Consider the following 11,429-nt stretch of genomic DNA (forward strand, 5'->3'; position numbering starts at 1 on the left):
TGAACATTTGGGTGGCATTATGCAAATATTTCCATATAGTGTGGTAGATATGTGGGGGCGTGTTAGAATGAGCCGTTTTAGGGGGGCGTGGCAGAGTCTTAACTTTGATAAAGAATATCTCTTTGGTTTTGAGACTTTAGTCTTTGCAACTTCAGGGATCTTATCTATGCACAATCAGCTTGTAACACTCCAAAGAGAAAGGAAAACTTGAAATCGCATCATATGACCCCTTTAAGTTAAACTAAATGAAAATGAGAAATGTTGCCTTGGCAAAAATAAGTTTAAGTACATTAAGAATGTTTTTTATGGTTTTAGTTAACTTTAATAAAAATTTCACACCCACTAACAGAGCTCTAAGCTCCTCTATTTTGCGGCATTGCACATTACCGTAATACACAATTTCAGTAACATAACAGAAAAAACAGCAATGATGGAGCGAGAATGCCAGCACCTGTCAGTTTCCACAGATATCTGTGGTTTTATCCAGGGAGTCATGCACCAAATCTGATGGCAAGCATTAAAGTGCAATTAAATGAGAAACAAAAAAAGATCAAAAAGCTCAGAGAGTCACTTCAAAATTAAATCCTGAATGACCTAACAGTAAATTAAATCCTGAATGAACTAACACTGCAATACATTTAGTTGAGAAGCAAAAAGACTTAAAATATTAAGTCATGTTTACTGAAAAATTTATCAAAATTAAATGAAATATTTTGTCTTGTTTTAAGTTTAAACTCACTTAATTTGGATTTTTTTTTTTTTTAAGAAAACAAGACTTAACATTTTGAGTCGATTTGCTTCTCAAGTAAATGTATCTTAATTTAAGATTTTTTTACAAAACATGACAAAATAAGTAAAAAGAAATATATACATATATATATATATATATATAAATAAAGTGAAAGTAAGACTGGGGAAAGTCTGCACAGTATCTTCAGAAATTAGTCTTGTTTATCAGTGGTAAGAAACCATTTTAAACAGACATTAGTCATCAATAGGTCTCCAGACAAAAGATCTCAGCAATGATTACATGTTAAAAATACCCAAGAAACAAACCATAGAGAACAATGTGCACTACAAGCTATTAGTGTATATATATGAATACTATATTTCTACATGAAATACTTGAAGGCCTACACATCATTTACTTATGCTATAAAAGAAACAACTCAAACCATCAGGTAAAAGCTGTAGCCGTGAACCAATAAAGGGTTTACGTGATTTCACTTTTGCATGACGCTCTTGTTCCCCTCGTATCCTCCATATTCAAATGAATAATATTTGAATAGGGACACACAGCATCCTTGTTTTGCATTCCGTCATGAATGTCTAAAAACCTCCAAGTGGGCCCTCAACTATAGGTCACAGTAACACCCAACAAAGGCGACAGAGGAGTTTGACACATGGAGTCATTGGGTCAAAGGTTTACTTGTGACGAAAGGAATTTACACCTTTGTTTTGGGTGTGGTGTGGTTTTTGACTAAATACCCCTATTTTATGAGCTCCTAAGCAGGATTGAGCACAAAAAAATGTGGGTGGCAAAAGGCAGAATCACTTTTAAAAACTAGTTTTACTAGATATTTCCATTGTGAAAGACACTTATTAAGATGAAGTCGTTTTTTTGAAGATTTTTGGAGCACATTCTACAAGAAAATACTATTTCAGTTATTCTACATGTTTAAAAATGTCCTGTTTCATGTTTCAAAATGTCACGCTTAATTCAATGTGCTACTTGCCTTTCTTTGTATTCTTTGTGAAATTTAAATTGTATAGACACACCAAAAAATTCATAATAGTTTACATGAGGTTTTAGACTGAATACACATTGTCGATGTGTATAACTGTGAATGATCATGTACTCAGGTGTTTTCATTTGTCTGAAATCAGAAAGTTGCAGACATTCAAAACAAGCTGTATTAGCCTTTTTGAACTCGAAAGGAAGTTTTGAGCTCTGAAAGTTACAGTATGTTTTCATATTACATCAAGCTTGTTTGATTCCTCATGACCCCTTAGCAAAATATAACAAGTACAAATATGAGCTAAATATGACAAGTAGTTCAATGCGCTAATACAAAATGAAACATATGTGAATGGTTGGTGTTACATGAAAGCTCTTCCTGTTTTGAGATACTTATGTAAAGTATTTTCCATTTTCCACTGAAAACATCCTGGGCTTCAGGGCAGCAGTCCACAATGGCATGCTGTTACACCACTAAAACCGCCTGTTTTGCAGCTTGGTGTGCTGCCATCAGTCGAGTCAGCTGAAATGAGAATGTCAGTTCTCTTCACAGTCACGGGTCATTCATTAACATCAGGTGAAGAGTTCACTGAAAAAAATTATGTGTCACTTGTCGTATCACTTGTGTTCATATTGTATGTAAACATTAGGTATGTGACCTTCTATGACCCAAAAAGTTTTTCTTATTAGGTTTTATTTAAATACTGTTTGCACATTAGAAACTAAAAATAATATACTAAATGAAATATACTAAAAATAAAAGTGTATTTTTATTTTATTGTATGTTATATTTTCGTGCCAATCATTGTCTATAAAATGTCCTATGCAATGTTGATATTATAAAATGCTTATTTTTATAAAAGATACTGTATGATGCACATAGAAAATACATTAGCAGTGCCTTTATTTAATAGGCGTTTAATCTAAAAAAAAATTTGAGACTTGGGCACAGAAATCTTTCTATAAACTGACAGTATTTATTTATTTATTAAATTTTTTTACAGCATTTTATGTTTGAACATGTATATCTAAAGATTGTAAACTTAAATTTGCCTGTACGTGCTTTTCTTCTTGTAAGCAGAAAGAAGTTGCTGGAAAAACATTTATGATCTCTCCAAAATGACCTGTGTCATTATTTTTCATGTTTCAGATATGGTGTAATGGAAGCGTTCTTTATTGTCAAAATCAGGTCATTAAAATGAATGCTTACTCATTTCCGTTGAGAAAACATCAAGAGTGAAGATAAATGCCGGCGAAGTGTATAATCGAAATCCCATAAGTGCTTGGAGCTGAGTCGCATAGAAACCATTTAAAGGCTTGTTCTTGATTAACTGTTAAATATAATAAGTTGCCTTTACTTACAATAAGTGAGGAAACCAATTGCTTTAAAATTTCCAAGTAGTGTATTAATTATTAGTTGGCAATGCTTATTTAAATCGTGCTCTGTGTATAATCGAAATCCCGTAAGTGCTTGGAGCTGAGTCGCATAGAAACCATTTAAAGGCTTGTTCTTGATTAACTGTTAAATATAATAAGTTGCCTTTACTTACAATAAGTGAGGAAACCAATTGCTTTAAAATTTCCAAGTAGTGTATTAATTATTAGTTGGCAATGCTTATTTAAATTTGTAAAGAAAACTTGTTGGTCAAGTGCTGTTAACTCAAAATCATTAGTTGGGTTAACTTATTATTAGTGTTCACATTACTAGGAAAATCTTAGGAAAGATTGCCTTAAAATGTTCAAGTACGCTGAACTAAAAAAATCTAACTTAAGACAAAAAGCAACAATCTTAGGTAAAACATTATTTATTACTCATCCATTTTCTTCAGGCACTACAATGTGCCAAACAATGCCACTATAGCACCCATAATTCTAAAAAATTTTCATTAATGTAACAATATGCATTACAACAAATCATGACTGATTAGTAACCCAAAACTGACAATCTTTTGACAAGACACTGAATAGCTGACCTTGTAAAAAAAAAATTAACGTTAGCTTAATTTGAGCAATTTAAGAATATGTTTAACAAAAATAGGTATACCAGCGTTCTAAAACTTTATGAATGTTCATGACATTCCAAACCTGTAAGACTTTGGTTAGACTTTGAAACACAAATGAAGATATTTTTAATGAAATCTGAGAGATTTCTGTCCTTCCATTAAAAGTCCAGGTAACCAAAACTTAAAAGATCCAAAAAGGTTATAAAGGCATTGTAAAAACGGATCAATTTGATTTGAGCCTATTAATATGACCTTCTTGGATCTTTTAAGTTATGGTTACCTGGATTTTTAATGTAGTGGCAGAAACCTCTGGTGTGTTTAAAAATATCATATAATATTTCAAAAATTAACCTAAGTCTTTTGGGTTTGGAAAAACATGAGGGTGAACAATTGATGACAACTGACATTTTTGGGTGAATTATACCTTTAAAGGGGTCATATGATGCAATTTCAATTTTTCCTTTCTCTTTGGAGTTTTACAAGCTCGTGGTGCATAAAGAAGATCTGTAAAGTTGCAAAGACTAAAGTCTCAAATCCAAAGAGATATTCTTTATAAAAGTTAAGAGTCAACCACGCCTACCTAAAACGGCTTGTTCTAACACGCCCCAACATACCTACGTCGCTCTGTGGGAAGATTTGCATAACACCTTGTAAAAAAAAAATTAACGTTAGCTTAATTTGAGCAATTTAAGAATATGTTTAACAAAAATAGGTATACCAGCGTTCTAAAACTTTATGAATGTTCATGACATTCCAAACCTGTAAGACTTTGGTTAGACTTTGAAACACAAATGAAGATATTTTTAATGAAATCTGAGAGATTTCTGTCCTTCCATTAAAAGTCCAGGTAACCAAAACTTAAAAGATCCAAAAAGGTTATAAAGGCATTGTAAAAACGAATCAATTTGATTTGAGCCTATTAATATGACCTTCTTGGATCTTTTAAGTTATGGTTACCTGGATTTTTAATGTAGTGGCAGAAACCTCTGGTGTGTTTAAAAATATCATATAATATTTCAAAAATTAACCTAAGTCTTTTGGGTTTGGAAAAACATGAGGGTGAACAATTGATGACAACTGATATTTTTGGGTGAATTATACCTTTAAAGGGGTCATATGATGCAATTTCAATTTTTCCTTTAAACACAAATTAAGATATTTTTTAATGAAGGTTAAATAGGTTTCTATCTCTCCTTTGAAAGTCCAGGTAACCAAAACTTAAAAGATCCAAAAAGGTTATAAAGGCATTGTAAAAACGAATCAATTTGATTTGAGCCTATTAATATGACCTTCTTGGATCTTTTAAGTTATGGTTACCTGGATTTTTAATGTAGTGGCAGAAACCTCTGGTGTGTTTAAAAATATCATATAATATTTCAAAAAGTAACCTAAGACTTTTGGGTTTGGAAAAACATGAGGGTGAACAATTGATGACAACTGACATTTTTGGGTGAATTATACCTTTAAAGGGGTCATATGATGCAATTTCAATTTTTCCTTTCTCTTTGGAGATGTACGCGTTTCAGAAAGGTGTGGCATAGAGGAGAAACAATAATGTACAGTATGTGGAAAATAATGTGATTTTTGAACCTTAAACCGCATAAACACATTTCATTACACCAAATACTTACTTATTGGTTACTTCAATCTATTGAGTTGAATAACTTTCTGTGCTAAAAAGTTGTCATTACTTAGTTATAAACTTTTTCAAAATAAGTTATAAGCACTTAATTTTATTAGTAGGATCATCAGTTACATTTTATAGATTTGGCTGTGTTGTGCTCTGCAGTTGAGGCCCAGGGTGTGTTGCTTACTCAGGAGAAACTTTCTGCTTAGTGTTCATTTCAGTTTCTGCACAGGACATGGCCAGAAGGAAAAGCTAACTATAAAACCTTACAGGACTCATGGGAATGTGTTTGGACTGCAGTTTGTGTTTCCTTGCATCAAGAACATTTCTCCTTCCATAAAAAAGATGACATAGGTCTTCACCGATAGCCTCGTGGGCAGCGCGTCGACATGTAGCGCCATTGCGCTTCGGGCATCCCGTGTTCGAGTCCCGGCTTGTGGACCTTTCCCGATCCCATCCCCCCTCTCTCTCCCACTTTGCTTCCTGTCTCACTACTGTCCTATCAATAAAAGGCAAAAACGCCAAAAATAAGTCTTTAAAAAAAATAAAATAAAAGATGACATAGAAAAAAATCAGTTTTAAGAACTTCATATCAACCATTTCAATCCATAAAAGACTAGGTTCTTCTCAAATCCTGAAGTTAGATGGCAGGGAGGGCTACAGTGGGCCGAATGTCCCCAAGTATGGTCATTATTGTGTGAAAGTCGAGTTCTCATTTTTCCCTCGGCGCTCTTATGACTCGCATTACGGCTGATCCTTTTAGTTCAGCACTCACAGGGGCCGGCCAGTCAGTATACTTAAGGTGCCAAAAAAAACAAACTCTCAGACTGTTATATATAGGGAACATTCTGTCTCGAATTGTTTTTAACAACAGGTCATGTCTAGAATGCCATCGCAATGGCACCGTTGTGAAGCTTGTTTGTTGGTAAACAAATGAACAGCAAGAAACGCAGCTTGGTCGAGTGCCAAGTCTGCTGAAGAATTCGAGAAGCACAAGGCGACCACAGAGGGCCGGTTACCTAATGCAGCATTGGGACACTTCAACGTCATGCCACAATCATTTGGGTAATTCAGTTACTGGGCTGTTTACTTGCAGCTTGATTTTGGAGGAACTTACAAAGTGGCATTTGTCCTTGAAAAGCACTGCAGTGCGCAAATAGGAAACAAAAATGAAAAATGTGATCATTTTAATATTAGTATAGGAAATTATGATCCGCACTCACGAGAACAATCTTCTTTTTTCTTTTATTTTACATTCATTACTGATGGGAAAAGACACAAACGTTTCGGCTCAAAGCCTTCCTCAGTGTGTAAAGCAATTCAATCCCTCCACCCACTTTTCAAATCACTAATTATATTGACGTCAACATTAATTAGCCAATGTTCAAAAAATAGATAAGCCCATTAAAAAACAACGAACATTTTCAGTAAATTGTTCCCTGACATACAATGGGCATAGTAATATAATAAAATCAATCATTCATAAATATTGGTACATATTATCATCTGATGAATCTCTAAATGAGAAATTTCAATATCGTCCATCATTCACTTTTAAAAGATCACGAAATCTATCAGACATTTTAATATTAATAATTTTTCCTGGACAGCAATGTGAGGGGTGAATAAGAAAAATTAAAAGTGAATGAAGACTTGGTGGTTTACCCAAAAATTTAAGTTCTGTCATAATTTACTCACCCTTGTGTTTTTTCTAACCTGTATTACATTCTTTATCTGTTCTGTGGAACACGGAAGAAAAAAAAAGATATTTTGAAAAATGTTTCAACTGTTTGTGTCCATGTAATGAAAGTCAACGGGGTCCAAAACAAAACACATTTTTCAAAATCATTTCTAATGTGCTCCAGAGAAAAAAAGTAAAATGAGGACAGAACTTTCATTTTTGGATGAACTGTCCATTTAAGTACCAAATTGTGCTTTGATTTGGCAATCAAATGTCAAAGATTTCAGTATGAACTCAAACAAAAGACCAAATTAGGCTACCGTTCAAAAGTTTGGGGTCAGTAAGATAAGTCTCTCATGCACACCAAGGCTGCATTTATTTGATCAAAAATACAGTAAAAATAGTAATATTGTTTGTGAAACATTATTACAATTTAAAATATTACGGTAAATATTCTTGTAATTTAATTTAAAATGTAATTTATTTAAGTGATAGCAAAGCTGAATCAGCATCATTACTCCAGTCTTCAGTGTCACATGATCCTTCAGAAATCATTCTAATGTGCTGATTTGCTGCTCAAGAAACATTTCTTATTATCATCAATGTTGAAAACAGTTGTGCTGCTTAATAGTTTTGTGGAAACCATGATGCTTTTTTTCAAGATTCTTTGATTAATAGAAAGTTCTAAAAGAACAGCATTTATTTGATATAGAAATCTTTTGTAACATTACATAACATAAATGTCTTTACTGTCACTTTTGATCAATTTATGGACCTTTTCTGAATAAATGTATCAATTTCATAAAAACAAAAAAATTCTACTGACCCCAAATTTTGAACGGTACTGTATCTGAGCTATGCTATCTACAGTACATTCATTTTAGTAGTGGTGTTTCTTCAACTACCTAGCAATGCCCTGAAAACCACTCAGAACATCTTAACAACCACACAGCATTGCCATTACAACCACCTAAAACACCTTTAGTTTCCTTGGAGAACAAATATATGACAGTCAAATAGTGTCAATGTAGGGCAAACATTACCAACCAAGCCCTAATATTTAAGCAGTTATTGAAATTGTCTAGGAGGGAAAATACCATCTAATTGTTTACAAATCATTTAGTCAGAAAATAAAAAATCATGTGAAAAACAACAATATTTACCAGACCATGTCAACAGCCTGATCTGCTGAAATAGAAAGGAATGCCAAACTGGATTTATGCAGTTTGTTTCCCAGCTGAACGGAGAGGTTTGCCGCTCAGCACATTTTGAATCTGTTAATAAGCTACTGTGGAGCTGAAGACTATCATGAACTCTATCATGAGATTTATATTAAATCTTGGGAAATCTAAGTGCCATTTTAGAAAGCCACTTTTATGTTTTAAAACACAAAACATGACAACAGATGCATACAAAAAAAAAAAAAAACATCTCAATGCAGCCTTTCTATTATGCTATACTCAAAATAGCAAGCATAGCTGGTGGTTTTGTGGTTCTGTTCAATTCTCTTTCATACTTAATATAATTGTATCACTTGACCTTCTCCAGTTCCATTTACAGTACACTCATACTGTTGATTTTCTTCTCATGTTTAGTAACGCAATGTCTTGTAATGTAAGAATGATCCTCAAATAGATTATTTAGCTGATTGTTACCCTTGTTGTGTTTCAGGTACTGAGTCTTGAGGTCTATCTGTGGCATTTTAAGGTGCATGTTTTTATCTCATGAGTTCATATAATGAGTGTTTTTGTGATGTTGTCAACAGTTTAAGACAATGGCAATTAGCTCTCCATGTACACCACTGTTCAAAAGTTTAGGGTTGGTAAGATTTATTAATGTTTTAGAAAGAAGTCTCTTATGCTTACCAAGGCTGCATTTATTTGATCAAAAATACAGTAAAAACAGTGATATTGTGGAAAAAGTAATACAATTTAAAAGAACTGTTTTCTATTTTAATAAAATTTAAAATTTATTTTCTGTATATAATAGTTAGGAATAGTTCACCAAAACATTTTCAGCATCATTACTCCAGTCTTCAGTGTCACATGATCATTCAGAAATCATTCTAATATACTGTGATACATTTTCTATTCATCAGGATTTTTTGATGAATAGAAAGTTCAAAAGAACATTTATTTGAAATATACATTTTTATAACATAACAAATGTCTTTACTGTCACTTTTGATCAATTTAATGTGCCCTTGCTGAAGTGTTAATTTCTTAAAATAAATAAATAAAATTAAACTTTTGAACAGTAGTGTACAATGCTTATTGAAATATTAATGAGATAGAGTACATAATATTTAAAATAACTGTGAAATAAGAGGAAAATTGCATGTAAATCTTTTTAGAGAATTGTTAAAATGAGCAAGTAATAGCAACTTGACAGACTCTGTCATTGTTTGTTCTGCAAACACCTAATTTTTAGCAATGTAAAGTATGAAATAGAAATGTGCGATAACGCATAATTTTTGATGGCCCTGTTTTTTGAACTTCATTTATTCTAGTGAAACATGAGCCATATGATACACTTAAAGGATTAGTTCACCCAAAAATGAAAATAAGGCTGCGTTTTACTCACCCCTGAGGCATCCTAGGTGTATATGACTTTCTTCTTTCAGACGAATCCAGTCGGAGTTATATTAAAAATTGTCTTTGATCTTTCAAGCTCTATCATTGCAGTCAGCGGGTGTTGCATTGCTTCAGTCCAAAAGAAGTTAAATAAAAAGCGGCTGGTTAGAAGTATTCATGGCTCATTTCATCCACAAAAAGTAAACCTGCATATGCTGCTTTAGATGCTGTAGCTGCACCAGTAATAACCCTCTAAAATAGACAGATGAGTGAGAACAGAACAATCTATACTACTGAGTCACAGTGTTTTACTCAGCTTTCTTCACTGAGGAGATGAATGAGTCTGTACTCTACTGAGACCTACCATGTAGTATCCTGGAAGCAGTTTTTGCAGGAACTCTGCCTCCTTGTGCTGGACGGTTTTGATGATGAACTCATCATCGCTGGTCAGGTAGAAGAGGGAGCTGCTGGCGCCCGGATTAGACAACTCAATCAGGGGCTCTTTACAAATGGAATACTGCAGGATCACAACAAAAACAATCCATTAAAACCTGAAATATTATGAGTGTTTAAATAGAGCAGAACAGTACTGGCCATGAAGTAAAATTTAATTAAATTACAATTAAATAAAAAATAAAAATAGCATATAAATAATTAATATATATATATACTATTTTTATTTACTTATTTTTTAATTTTTTTATATATATATGTGACCCTGGACCACAAAACCAGTCATACGGGTCAATTTTTCGAAATTGAGGTTTATACATCATCTGAAATTATAAGTTAAAAATAAATTATAATTATAAATTATAATAATAATTAAAAGTTTTGATATATTTACAGTAGGAAATTTACAAAATATCTTCATGGAACATGATCTTTACTTAATGTCCTAATGATTTTTGGCATTAAAAAAAATCAATAATTTTGACCCATACAATGTATTTTTGGCTATTGCTACAAATATATCCCAGCGACTTAAGACTGGTTTTGTGGTCCAGGGTCACATATGTAGTTTTTTTCAATTGTACAGTCTTTTTTATTAGATTCTATTTATTTATTATCTATCTATCTATTTATTTATTATTAATAATTATGTCAATGTTTAATTATGTCCCTATGAAGAAAATTAATGGGAGCCAAGGGCATCTGAAATGCACAAGACTTCAGAAAAACAGTGTATGCATGCAATTTATAATGAGGTACTCTGGGACCTTTACAAAAGAGCATCTATTTTTACCTGTTTTAAATATATGCTTCAAAACACTTCTAATCACCAATTCATATTTATGTTAAACTGGCAACAAAGAGTAGCTAAACCCTAAAGAAAGGAGTTACTCTCATAACACATGACTTATAAAACATCACCAAATTGACTGGCTGCAGTATCTGAATGTGTTTCCCAAAAACAGTTTGCCTTACACACTGAAAGATCAGCTGATTACTGCCTGGAAGTCATGTGGTTTAATTGGGCTCGCATAAAAACCCCCAAACATTATGAGGTCTTAAAGCAAACATTACTGGCTTTTCTGGCAGGGTTCCCTGAGGAGGCAGCCGGAGGACAGTGTTGAACCGAGGCCAGACACTAATATTCAAAGCCTGCCTAATGAAAGTCAACAGTCACGTTGTACTTCCAGCCCAAACACATTTTTTCAATTGTACAGTCTTTTTTATTAGATTCTATTTATTTATTATCTATCTATTTATTTATTATTAATATTTATGTCAATGTTTAATTATGTCCCTATGAAGAAAATGAATGGGAGCCAAGGGCATCTGAAATGCACAAGACTTCAGAAAA

General features: G+C 32.9%; 1 protein-coding gene across 1 annotated transcript in view; it reads right to left on the reverse strand.

Moving 5' to 3' along the window:
• LOC107734539 (phosphatidylinositol 4-phosphate 5-kinase type-1 beta-like) overlaps positions 1 to 8,242 on the reverse strand; it is a 23,889-nt gene extending 15,647 nt beyond the window's left edge. The window contains exon 1 of the mRNA XM_016546528.1: positions 8,213 to 8,242. The gene's annotated coding sequence lies outside the window, so the exon portion shown is untranslated. The remainder of the gene's footprint in view (positions 1 to 8,212) is intronic.
• Between the last annotated feature and the right edge of the window lie 3,187 nt (positions 8,243 to 11,429).

The sequence above is a fragment of the Sinocyclocheilus rhinocerous genome, unplaced genomic scaffold, assembly GCF_001515625.1.
Source record: "Sinocyclocheilus rhinocerous isolate Xijiao unplaced genomic scaffold, SAMN03320098_v1.1 scaffold99, whole genome shotgun sequence".
NCBI classification, from domain to species: domain Eukaryota; kingdom Metazoa; phylum Chordata; class Actinopteri; order Cypriniformes; family Cyprinidae; genus Sinocyclocheilus; species Sinocyclocheilus rhinocerous.